This window comes from Budorcas taxicolor, chromosome 19 (genome assembly GCF_023091745.1).
Source record: "Budorcas taxicolor isolate Tak-1 chromosome 19, Takin1.1, whole genome shotgun sequence".
Classification (NCBI taxonomy): Eukaryota; Metazoa; Chordata; class Mammalia; order Artiodactyla; family Bovidae; genus Budorcas; species Budorcas taxicolor.
The window spans coordinates 17,653,739-17,666,221 of NC_068928.1; positions in this window are offsets into that span (position 1 = coordinate 17,653,739).

The following is a 12,483-nucleotide window of genomic DNA, read 5'->3' on the forward strand; positions in this document are numbered from 1 at the left end:
CAGCCTTGACATACTCCTTTTCCTATTTGGAACCAGTCTGTTGTTCCATGTCCAGTTCTAACTGTTGCTTCCTGACCTGTGTATAGGTTTCTCAAGAGGCAGATCCGGTGGTCTGGTATTCCCATCTCTTTTAGAATTTTCCACAGTTTGTGGTGATCCACACAGTCAAAGGCTTTGGCATAGTCAATAAAGCAGAAACAGATGTTTTTCTGCAACTCTCTTGCTTTTTTGATGATCCAGCAGATGTTGGTAATTTAATCTCTGGTTCCTCTGTCTTTTCTAAAACCAGCCTGAATATCTGGAAGTTCACAGTTCACATATTGCTGAAGCCTGGCTTGGAGAATTTTGAGCATTACTTTACTAGCGTGTGACATGAGTGCAATTGTTCAGTAGTTTGAGCATTCTTTGGCATTGCCTTTCGTTGGGATTGGAATGAAAATTAACCTTTTCCAGTCCTGCGGCCACTGCTGAGTTTTCCAAATTTTCTGGCATATTGAGTAGCAAGGTGAAAAGACAACCCTCAGAATGGGAGAATATAATAGCAAGTGAAACAACTGACAAAGGATTAATTTCCAAAATATATAAGTAGTTCATATAACTCAATACCAGGAAAACAAACAACCCAATCAAAAAGTGGGGAAAAGACCTAAACAGACATTTCTCCAAAGAAGACATACAGATGACTAACAAACACATGAAAAGATGCTCAACATGGCTCATTAGTAGAGAAATGCAAATCAAAACCACAATGAGATATCACCTCACATCGGTCAGAATGGCCATCCTCAAAAAGTCTACAAACAATAAGTACTGGAGAGGGTGTGGAGAAAAGAGAATGTTCTTACACTGTTGGTGGGAATGTAAATTGATACAGTCACTATAGAAGACGATATGGAGATCCCTTAAAAAACTAGGAATAAAACCACCATATGACCCAGCAATCCCACTCCTAGGCATATACCCTGAGGAAGCCAGGGTTGAGAAAGATACATGTATCCCATTGTTCACTGCAGCACTATTTACAAAAGCTAGAAAATGGAAGCAACCTAGATGCCCCTCGACAGATGAATAGATAAAGAAGTTGTGGTACATATACACAAAGGAATATTCAGTTCAGTTCAGTTCAGTCACTCAGTCATGTCCAACTCTTTGCGACCCCATGAATCACAGCACACCAGGCCTCCCTGTCCATCACCAACTCCCAGAATTCACTCATACTCATGTCCATTGAGTTGGTGATGCCATCCAGCCATCTCATCCTTTGTCATGCCCTTCTCCTCCTGCCTTCAATCTTTCCCAGCATCAGGGTCTTTTCAAATGAGGCAGTTCTTTGCATCAGGTGGCCAAAGGATTGGAGCTTCAGCTTCAGGATCAGTTCTTCCAATGAACACCCAGGACCGGTCTCCTTTAAGATGGACTGGTTGGATCTCCTTGCAGTCCAAGGGACTCTCAAGAGTCTTCTCCAACACCACAGTTCAAAAGCATCAGTTCTTTGGTGCTCAGCATCTTTACAGTCCAACTCTCACATCCATACATGACTACTGGAAAAACCATAGCCCTGACTAGACGGACCTTTGTTGACAAAGTAATATCTCTGCTTTTGAATATGCTACCTAGGTTGGTCATAATTTTCCTTCCAAGAAGTAAGCATCTTTTAATTTCATGGCTACCGTCACCATCTGCAGTGATTTGGGGGCCCAAAAAAATAAAGTCTCACACTGTTTCCCCATCTATTTCCCTTAAAGTGATGGGACCAAATGCCATGATCTTAGTTTTCTGAATGTTGAGCTTTAAGCCAACTTTTTCACTCTCCTCTTTCACTTTCATCAAGAGGCTTTTTAGCTCCTCTTCACTTTCTGCCATAAGGGTGGTGTCATCTGCATATCTGAGGTGATTGATATTTCTCCCGGCAATCTTGATTCCAGCTTGTGCTTCTTCCAGCCCAGCATTTCTCATGATGTACTTTGCATATAAGTTAAATAAGCAAGGTGACAATATACAGCCTTTACATACTCCTTTTCCTATTTGGAACCAGTCTGTTGTTCCATGTCCAGTTCTAACTGTTGCTTCCTGACCTGCATATAGGAAAAGGAGCCGTGAAAAGGAACACATCTGAGTCAGTTCTGATGAGGTGGATAAACTTAGAACCTATTATACAGAGTGAAGTGAGTCAGAAAGAAAGAGATAAATATCATATTCTAATACATATCCAGAATCTAGAAAAATGGTTCTGAAGAGTTTATTTACAGGGAAGCAATGGAGAAACAGACATAGAGAATAGACTTATGGGCATGGAGAGAAGGGAGGAGAAAGTGAGTTATATAGAAAGAGTAACATGGAAACTTACATAACCATATGTAAAATCTATAGCCAACAGGAATTTGCTGTATGCCTCAGGAAACTCAAACAGGGGCTCTGTATCAACCTAGAGGGGTGGGATGTGGAAGGAGATTGGAGGTTCAAAGAGAAGGGATATATGTACACCTATGGCTGATTCAGGAGAAGGCAATGGCAACCCACTCCAGTACTCTTGCCTGGAAAATCTCATGGATGGAGGAGCCTGGTGGGCTGCCGTCTATAGGGTCGCACAGAGTCGGACACGACTGAAGTGACTTAGCAGCAGCAGCATGGCTGATTCATGTTGAGGTTTGACAGAAAACATTGAAGTTCTGTAAAGCAATTATCCTTCAGTTAAAAAAAAAATTTTAAAGCCTGTACTCCTATGCACTAAAATATTATGATCTTTTAACTATATTAATATCAATAAATGTATATTAATTATTTAAAAAATCAACTTCACCTGATGGCTGCACAACAATGTGAATGTGCTTAATATCACAGTGTGCATTTTAAAAATGGTTAAAATTATAAATTTTGTTATATGTACTTTACCACAATAAAAAAATCTACTTCACAGAATTTTTGAAGATTATATATATGTGTATGTACACACACATATATATATATACCCAGGATCCTAGTTTTCCAACCAGGGAGAGAACCCACACCCTTGGCAGTAGAAGCTTGGTGTCCCAACTGCTGGACCTCCAGGGAAGTCCCTGAAGATTATATTTTCAAAGACAGTAGAATACTTCACCACTATGACGGATGCATATTTGTGCTCATTAAATGGCAGCTTTTAAATAATCAAGTTACTGATTAAATTATTAATAGCTGTGGCACCCAAGTGGTGCTACTGGCAAGGACCCACCTTCCAATGCAGGAGACTTAAGAGACTCAAGTTTGATCCCTGAGCTGGGAAATTCCCCTGGAGGAGGGCATGGCAATCCACTCCAGTATCCTTGCATGGAGAATACCATGGACAGAGGCGCCTGACGGGCTACAGTTCATAGAGTCACAAAGAGTCCGACAACTAAGCACGCACACACCTGCTTCCTCAGGAAGCCCACTTAGAGGGCTAAATGAATCTAGTTGGTATTTTTTATAGAAACAGAGGCACAATCAACTGTCGGTTCTATTTCTCATCTCAGATTTCCTCACCATGGGTCTTGCCCCTTTTTCCTGTCCCAAAGCAACTTCCAAATATGTCATGAAGCCCTAATATCCCCTCCTAAGTGAGTTATGTTCACACTAAGTGAAGGTCGCTCAGTTGTGTCTGACTCTTTGCAACACCATGGACTATGGCCTGTCAGGCTCCTCGGTCCATGGAATTCTCCAGGCCAGAATACTAAAGTGGGTAGCCTTTCCTTTCTCCAGGGGATCTTCCCAACCCAGGGATTGAATCCAGGTCTCCTGCATTGCAGGCAGACTCTTTACCAGCTGAGCCATCAGGGAAGCCCAATCTCCCCTCCACGCTACCCCATAGTCCAAAGCTATTTCTTTTCTCTATTTGTTAATTTTTCACTGAGCTCTCTTTGTATCCTATAGTTGAACAAATAGGAGGTGCTATACTGTACTATCCTGCTAATATGAAAGAATATACTACTCCTTTCTTCTCTGCCTCATACTCTGTGCAGCAGACAGGAAGTTAAAGTTAGCAGTTCTAAGCTAGTATTGACCCCAGAAAGAGAGATAAAGAAAAAACAAAACCTAAAGAATACACAAAGTAAGTCATTACTATCTTTTCATCTCTGGAAATCCTTCTCTCACACACTGCCGTCTCTTCCCAAACCTTCAGACACCTTATTGTATTGGTTGGCCAAAATGTTCATTAACATCGTATGGAAAAAAACAAACTTTTTGGCCAACCCAATATTTGTGTTTTAGTATGGTTCTCCGGAGAAGGCAATGGCACCCCACTCCAGTACTCTTTTGCCTGGAAAAATCCCATGGATGGAGGAGCCTGGTAGGCTTCAGTCCATTGGGTCGCTAAGAGTCAGACACGACTGAGCGACTTCACTTTAACTTTTTACTTTCCTGCATTGGAGAAGGAAATGGCAACCCACTCCAGTGTTCTTACCTGGAGAATCCCAGGGACAGGGGAGCCTGGTGGGCTGCCATCTATGGGGTCACACAGAGTCGGACACGACAGAAGCAACTTAGCAGCAGTAGTATGGTTCTCCTTCAGTGAAACTCCGTCAGTGATTAACTTTGTCATTGACTAAAAATGTCTTTATTTTACTCTTAGTCTTAATTGATAGTTCCAGTGGGTACAAAGTTCCTACAATGACATGTATTTTCACTCAGCATTTCAAGGATGTGAAAGATAACTCTTTTCAGTCTATCTGAAGTTCCTTTGTAGGCAGTCTGTCTTTTCTCTTTGATTAATTTTAATATCTTTTCTGTCTCAGGCTCTCTACAGGCTCACTACAAAGTATTGTAGTATCTTATTTTCTATTTGTCTAATACTAATACTGTTGAGATTATTTGTGTGAGTGTACATGGATTCCTTTTAAAAAGTAAAATTTCCCCTTAAAAATTTTTCTCCTTTACATAACAGCTTTCTAAACTTTTTATTTTATATTGGAGTATAGTCAATTAACAATGTTGTGATAGTTTCAGGTGGACAGCAAAAGGACTCAGCCATACATAGACGCGTATCCATTCTCCAGTTTCCCCTCCCATTCAGGCTACCACATAAAACTGAGCAGAGTCACCTGTGCTATACAGTAGGACACTGTTGGTTATCCATTTTGAATATAGCATTGTGTGCATGCATTTTGAGTGATATTGAATTGCTACTCTAGATGTCTTTCAGGTACTATTTGCCTGCTGTGTCTTTTTCTATTTAATATTTAGGTTTTCTATGTTGTTTTACCTGTGTTTCCTAGGAAAGATCATATGGCTAAGTTTTGGTATATGTGTATGATTCTAATCCATGCTGAGCTTTTTAAAAAGTAGTGTATTTAACCCATTTTCTTTATGGTAATTTATAAATTTTGAGTGTTTTATCTTCTCCTTTTTATCTCACCATTGCTATGTTCCTTACGTCCACTGGATTGGTCATTTCTTTATTCAATTTTTTCTACTCAACTTTTGATCTACCTTTAATTTGTGGCTACCTTTAAATTGTTACACACATAATTAAACACTATTTTTCTAATAATATCTGAGGTAATCGATATCTCTATCTCCCCCTTGAAAAGACAGGATTACAAGATCCTTGACATGCTTTCGTTTCCTCTTGCTGAGTGCTTCCACATTGCTATAACTGGAATTTTGGTTCATAATTACTTTAATGTTTAGACAATAAGTGCCATTCATTCATTTGCACATTGTTTCTTCTTGTGCCTCATTCTTGCAAAGCATGTCTTCTGTCAAAGAAACTGATTAAAAAATGACATACCTGTAGCAGTATCCTTTGTGTGCACCTAGGTTGGAGCACCCCTAGGGCAACAGACATTTTGCTTCTGGATAAAACTGAACCTGGGTGCAAGGCCTCAGAAAGTGACTAGCAGGAGGTGAGAGATGGGACAGGGCATACATATATCTATAGCCATATTGATATCTATAGCCATTCATGTTGATATGTGGTAGAAACAAACACAATATTGTAAAGCAATTATTCTCCAATTAAAAATAAATAAATTAAAAAAAAAGAAATTCTGACTAAAGTAACTCAAAGTTGTTATTTCAGAGTGAATTTATGGACAGCAAATTTTCTAAGCTCCTTTTGTGCCTTCAAATATTTATATTTCCTCTTCAAATTTGTGTGGTGGTTTGGCTGGAATATAGTTCTTAATTGCTACATTTATTTTCCTTTCAGCACTTCGAAGAAATTGTGAAACCGGCAAGTATAATTCTGACTTAAACAGAAATGTGGCATGAAAAAAAAAAATGTCTCTTGATGCAATCTTGTGAACCTAAAAATAACTTTACACAGGAGTTTCAACATCCCATGACTTGCCATTCTCTATGCCAATAAGAAATACAAAGATGCAAAATATTTACAATCCATCCAGCTAAAGAAAGAGACTTGATCAAGGGAGAGTAAAAGGTCTCAAGTCAAATTTGACATGCTGTTTCTATCATAAATTACAGCCTTCCTTGCTGTGCTTCTTGGCAGAGATAATATTTCCTTGAGATCTTGAATTGTTTTTATCAAACCTTTTCTTTTAGCACGTGAAATAGAATCTCATCACTCCAGTGTTTGGTTTACCTCCAAAGCTCATACAACATGTTTTAAAAAATTGCATAAAATCAAATGTAAGAAATACTGGTCCATAACATATGCCTATTTTATTCATTTAGCCCTGTGAGTACTGTTTCTTTTAGCCTTACCCTGTGACATGCGGGATCTCAATTTCCTGACCAGGGATTCCATACCTCCTGCAGTGGAAGCATGGAGTCTTAACCACTGGACCATGAGAGAAGTCCTAAAATTACAGTCTATCTAAATTATACCTAGATTATAAATAGTCTCAATTCTTTTACTGATGCATCTTCCATTCAATGTGTAGATAATCTGTAAAATTTCTGGGCAGAGAGAACAGTTCAATTTTCTGGCGTTCCCATGCCATCAAGCTTGAGTTTAAAGGTACATCATAAAATCTTCTGGGAAAAAAGAACATAGCAGGATATTCAAAATGGATAACCAACAAGGACTTATTGCATAGCACATGGAACTCTATATTATCTATTATATAGCACATGGAACTTCATTGGAAGGACTGATGCTAAAGCTGAAGCTCCAATATTTTGGCCACCTGATGCAAAGAACTGACTCGTTAGAAAAAACCCTGATGCTGGGAAAGACTGAAGGCAGGAGAAGGGGATGACAGAGGATGAGATGGTTGGATGGCATCACCGACTTGATGGACATGAGTTTATGCAAGCTCCAGGAGTTGGTGAAGGACAGGGAAGCCTGGTGTGCTGCAGTCCATGGGGTCACAAAGAGTCGGACACAACTGAGCGACTGAACTGAACTGGAACTCTACTCACTGTTATGTGCCAGTCTGGGCGGGAAGAGGACTTGAGGAAAAGTGGGTACATGTATATTTATGGCTGACTCTCTTCGCTGTTCACCTGAAACTACCACAACATTATTAATTGGCTATACCCCAATACAAAATAAAAAGTTTAAAGTTTGAAAAAAATTTTAAAAAAGAAAAGACCATAGCAGGAAGCTCTAGTTTTCCCACATGCTCTACTGAATTGTTGCGTCTGATGTTGCTGAAGAAAAGTCAGATGCCAATCTTATTCTTTTCTCAGAAATCTGTTTTTTCTCTCTGATAACTTTAAGAATATTTTTTCATTTCTGATGCTCTAAAATATCATTATTACATGACTCTGTACAGGTTTTTTCTTATTTATTCTGTTCAGCAATCATCTCCAAACCTGCATATCACAAATAAAATTCAAGTGGTTTTTCTTTAAATAAAAACAATAAGATACCGTAAAACTTATATAAACGAGGAAGGTCTATGAATAGTTGAGATAATCTTTAAAAAGAAAAGTGGGGGAAAGGAAGCTTGCTCTATTGGATATTACAATGTATTGCAAGATAAAAATAGGTGGGTATCAGTGCAATAGACCAAGCAATAAGAAAGAGAACTCTAAGAAGGACCTATTCATAAAGCGAATTTGGTATACAGTAAAGGAGTCATCACAAATCAATAGTGACAGAAGAGACCATTTATTAGGTGAAGTTGGGAAAACTTGGTTGCTACATGGAGAAAAACAAAACTGGATTGCTGCTGCTGCTAAGTCACTTCAGTCGTGTCTGACTCTGTGTGACCCCATAGATGGCAGCCCACCAGGTTCCCCTATCCCTGGGATTCTCCAGGCAAGAACACTGGAGTGGGTTGCCATTTCCTTCTCCAATGCATGAAAGTGAAAAGTGAAAGTGAAGTCGCTCAGTCATGTCCGATCCTCAGCGACCCCGTGGACTGCAGCCTACGAGGCTCCTCTGCCCATGGGATTTTCCAGGCAAGAGTAGTGACAGAAGAGACCATTTATTAGGTGAAGTTGGGAAAACTTGGTTGCTACATGGAGGAAAACAAACCTGGATTGCTACGTAACATCATCTATAAGGGTGAACTTCAGATGAGTTAAGGAACTAAATATGCAAAACCATAAATCCAACTGAATAAAATGTAGGATGACTTTGTGACCTAGAGACAAGGATGAACTTTAAATGTCAAAAGCACAAACCAATACTGGAAAGCAAACAATCAAGGACTTGATCACATCAAAATTATTTCTATTCATGAAAGATACCACATAAAGTTAACAGGTGACAGTACTGAAGACATTTGCAATGATATATGGGATTGAGAAATCTGTATGCAGGTCAGGAAGCAACAGTTAGAACTGGACATGGAACAACAGACTGGTTCCAAATAGGAAAAGGAGTATGTCAAGGCTGTATATTGTCATCCTGCTTATTTAACTTATATGCAGAGTACATCATGCAAAATGCCAGGCTGGATGAAGCACAAGCTGGAATCCAGGCTGCCGGGAGGAATATCAATCACCTCAGATATGCAGATGACACCACCCTTATGGCAGAAAGTGAAGAGGAACTAAAGAGCCTCTTGATGAACGTGAGAGTGAAAAAGTCCACTTAAAGCTCAACATTCAGAAAACAAAGATCATGGCATCCAGTCTCATCACTTTATGGCAAATAGATGGGGAAACAATGGAAACAGTGGTTGACTTTATTTTGAGGGGCTCCACAATCACTGCAGATGGTGACTGCAGCCTTGAAATTAAAAGACGCTTATTCCTTGGAAGGAGTTATGACGAACCTAGACAGCATATTAAAAAGCAGAGACATTACTTTGTCAACAAAGGTCCATCTAGTCAGGGCTATGGTTTTTCCAGTAGTCATGTGTGGATGTGAGAGTTGGACTGTAAAGATGCTGAGCACCAAAGAACTGATGCTTTTGAACTGTGGTGTTGGAGAAGACTCTTGAGAGTCCCTTGGACTGCAAGGAGATCCAACCAATCCATCCTAAAGGAGACTGGTCCTGGGTGTTCATTGGAAGAACTGATCCTGAAGCTGAAGCTCCAATCCTTTGGCCACCTGATGCAAAGAACTGCCTCATTTGAAAAGACCCTGATGCTGGGAAAGATTGAAGGCAGGAGGAGAAGGGCATGACAAAGGATGTGATGGCTGGATGGCATCACTGACTCAATCGATAGGAGTTTGGGTAAACTGGGAGTTGGTGATGGACAGGGAGGCCTGATGTGCTGCAGTCCATGGGGTTTCAAAGAGTAGGACACAACTGAGCGACTGAACTGAAACGAATATCTTAAGTATACAAGAACTCAAGGTCCACTTTTCTGTTCATACATTCTCAGCATTGCTCTCATCCCCATGTGGTTGCAAAATGACTGCTAGAACTCCAGACAGAGTATCCTCACACAACTGCACCCAAACACAGGAAGCAGTGGTTCCTTGTGCATTTCTTGGTCTCATGGAGAAATACACACAGAAATTTCTGAGCAGAACTCCCATCTGGTCCCACAGGCCAGGACTGGACCACAAACCCATGCCCCAGCTGTAGGTGTGGCTGGACAAGCCTATTGGTGGGCACGACCAGTATTTAGGGTGGGAGACAGCATTGCCAGCAGGGGAGATGGGTTAGAGAATGACAGTTGCAGGATTAACAAAAAACATTGTCATATCTGCCCTTCGTTTTTTCCACTTTCTCCTGTCACTCCTCTAGATGGATGTTAGTGATTGATCTGAAACGCCAATATTTTGGCCAACTGATGCGAAGAACTGTCTCAATGGAAAAGACTCTGGTGCTGGTAAAGATTGAAGGCAGGAGGAGAAAGGGACGACAGATGAGATGGTTGGATGGCATCACTGACTCAATGGACCTGAATTTGGGTAAACTCCGGGAGTTGGTGATGGACAGGGAAGCCTGGTGTGCTGCAGTCGATGGGGTTGCAATGGCTTGAACACAACTGAGCAACTGATCTAGTGCTTGATCTACCCCTATGTCTTTCATTCCTCCAACTACTTTTTTTTCAAAAATTTTTTTTTCTGATGCAGACATCTTTTGAAAGTCTTTATTGAATTTGTTACAATATTGCTTCTGGTTTCATGTTTTGGTTTTTTGACCCTGAGGCATGTGAGATCTTAGCCCCCTGACCAAGGATCGAACCTGCACCCCCTGCATTGGAAGGTTAAGTCTTAACCACCAGACCATCAGGAATACCTCTTACTTTCTTTCCCTACTGTGTTCTGAGAAAATTTCTCCATCCAGTCTTCCAGCACACTTCACTCTTCTGTGTGTCCACTCTGCCATTCAACCTAGCTCTCATTTTATTTTTGAAAAGTATGGCTTTCATCATTAAGATCTCCAATTTGGTTCATTTTTGTCATACTTGTTCACGTTTCCTGGATGAAATATCCTTGCATCTCTGTGCTGATATTAGGCTTATTCTAAAGGTTTCTCCAATTCTCTGTGTGTCCTCAATTAAAGGTCTTTTTTAAAAAATTCTATTTCAATGTGTGACTCAAGTATCTGAGGATTATCTACCACAGATCCAGTTTTTCCACCAAGGTTCCTACTAGACTGAACCCTTCTCTACTTCAGCCGCTGACCCTGGAGTCAGGGATGTTGAGGAGGTGCAGATGTGATTGCTGGGGCTGATGCTCTGATGTGTTTTTCAGTGAGATTGGAAGATGGGTAGAATGTGCTACAAGGAAAGAAGCTATTTTTTGGATTTAAGTGCTCATTTCTCCCTGCTATTGCCAGCCACTTGAGACACTGCCTTATCTCTGAGACACTGCTCCCATCTAGGGACAGCTGCATGACTTACGGAGAGAATGGTACAGGGAAAACAGGCCTGGAGGCTATGCCTGTGCTACCCAGCTCCTATTGCCTGGCTTCTTTCTGGCATGTCCTATCTGAGAATGGAGCTTCCACCTCTTGTAGCAGTATTATACACTGAATTCCCACATGCCCATTGGATTGCCATTACCCTCTTCAGCTCAATCCCATCTGACTTTAGTCAGGAATTTCTTACAACCTCTGAGAATCTGTCTTGTTTCAGAGCACATCTATAAATACGTTAAACACATGTTCTTAGCTATCAGTTCCAGAGTTTGGGGAAAACAACTGGTTTCAAGATGTGCTCAGTTCACCATCTTGGACCCAAAACTCTTCAGTAAAATTCAGGTAAATGTTATTTTTGTTAAAAATCATCATTGTAATTTTTCACTTACATGTTTTTCTCTCTGTTCATTCAACCGTCTATCTATCCTTCTGTCTATGAACACACAAAGGTAGAAATGTCTGGAATTCTTTTAACTTAATAGAGTTACTTCTGGGGTAGAATTTACAGTGATTTTCTTTTTTAACTTTTTTGTGAATTTGTAATCAATATGTATCATTTTTACAAATAAGTTCATTCTCAAAAGTATGTTAAGGTTAGTTGTCTTTGAGTGTTGAGATTACAGGTCATTTTTAATTTTGCCTATCTGCATTTCTCAATTTCAAATGTTTTAACTTTTGTTATAATTGTAAGGAAAAGTTCAAAAAAATGAACAATCTAAAATTGGGAACAACTAGGACCAGTAAATAGTTCAACACTACTGCTCTACATACTAGAGAATTGAGGAGTACTGATATCTTCAAATAGGAATGGTTCAAGTCTTCATTTTTCAGTTTTTTAATGAAATGGATTATATCATGTACCAACAGGAAACACCCCCATCAAGGCCTTTACAGTTAAGTCATAAGTACAGTCAAGTTACTCTTCTAAAAGTCCGTTCTCTGTGGAAACAAAATGCAAAAGGGAGTTGAGAAGAAACCGGTCCAAATGACCAACAATTAATTCATGGATAAATAAAATGTAGTCTATCAATATGATAGAATATTATTTGACAATAAAATTGAATAGAGTATTGATATATGCTGTAACATGGATGAAACTTGAAAACTTTACACTAAATGAAAGAAACCAGTCACAAAACACCACATATTGTATGATTCCATTTATACTAAATGTTTAGAGAAGGCAAACATATAGACACTGAAAGTAAATTACTTGTTACCTAAGCCTGGGAGTGCGGGAGGGAAATGGGGAATGATTGATGGGTATAGAGTTTCTTTCTGGAATTAT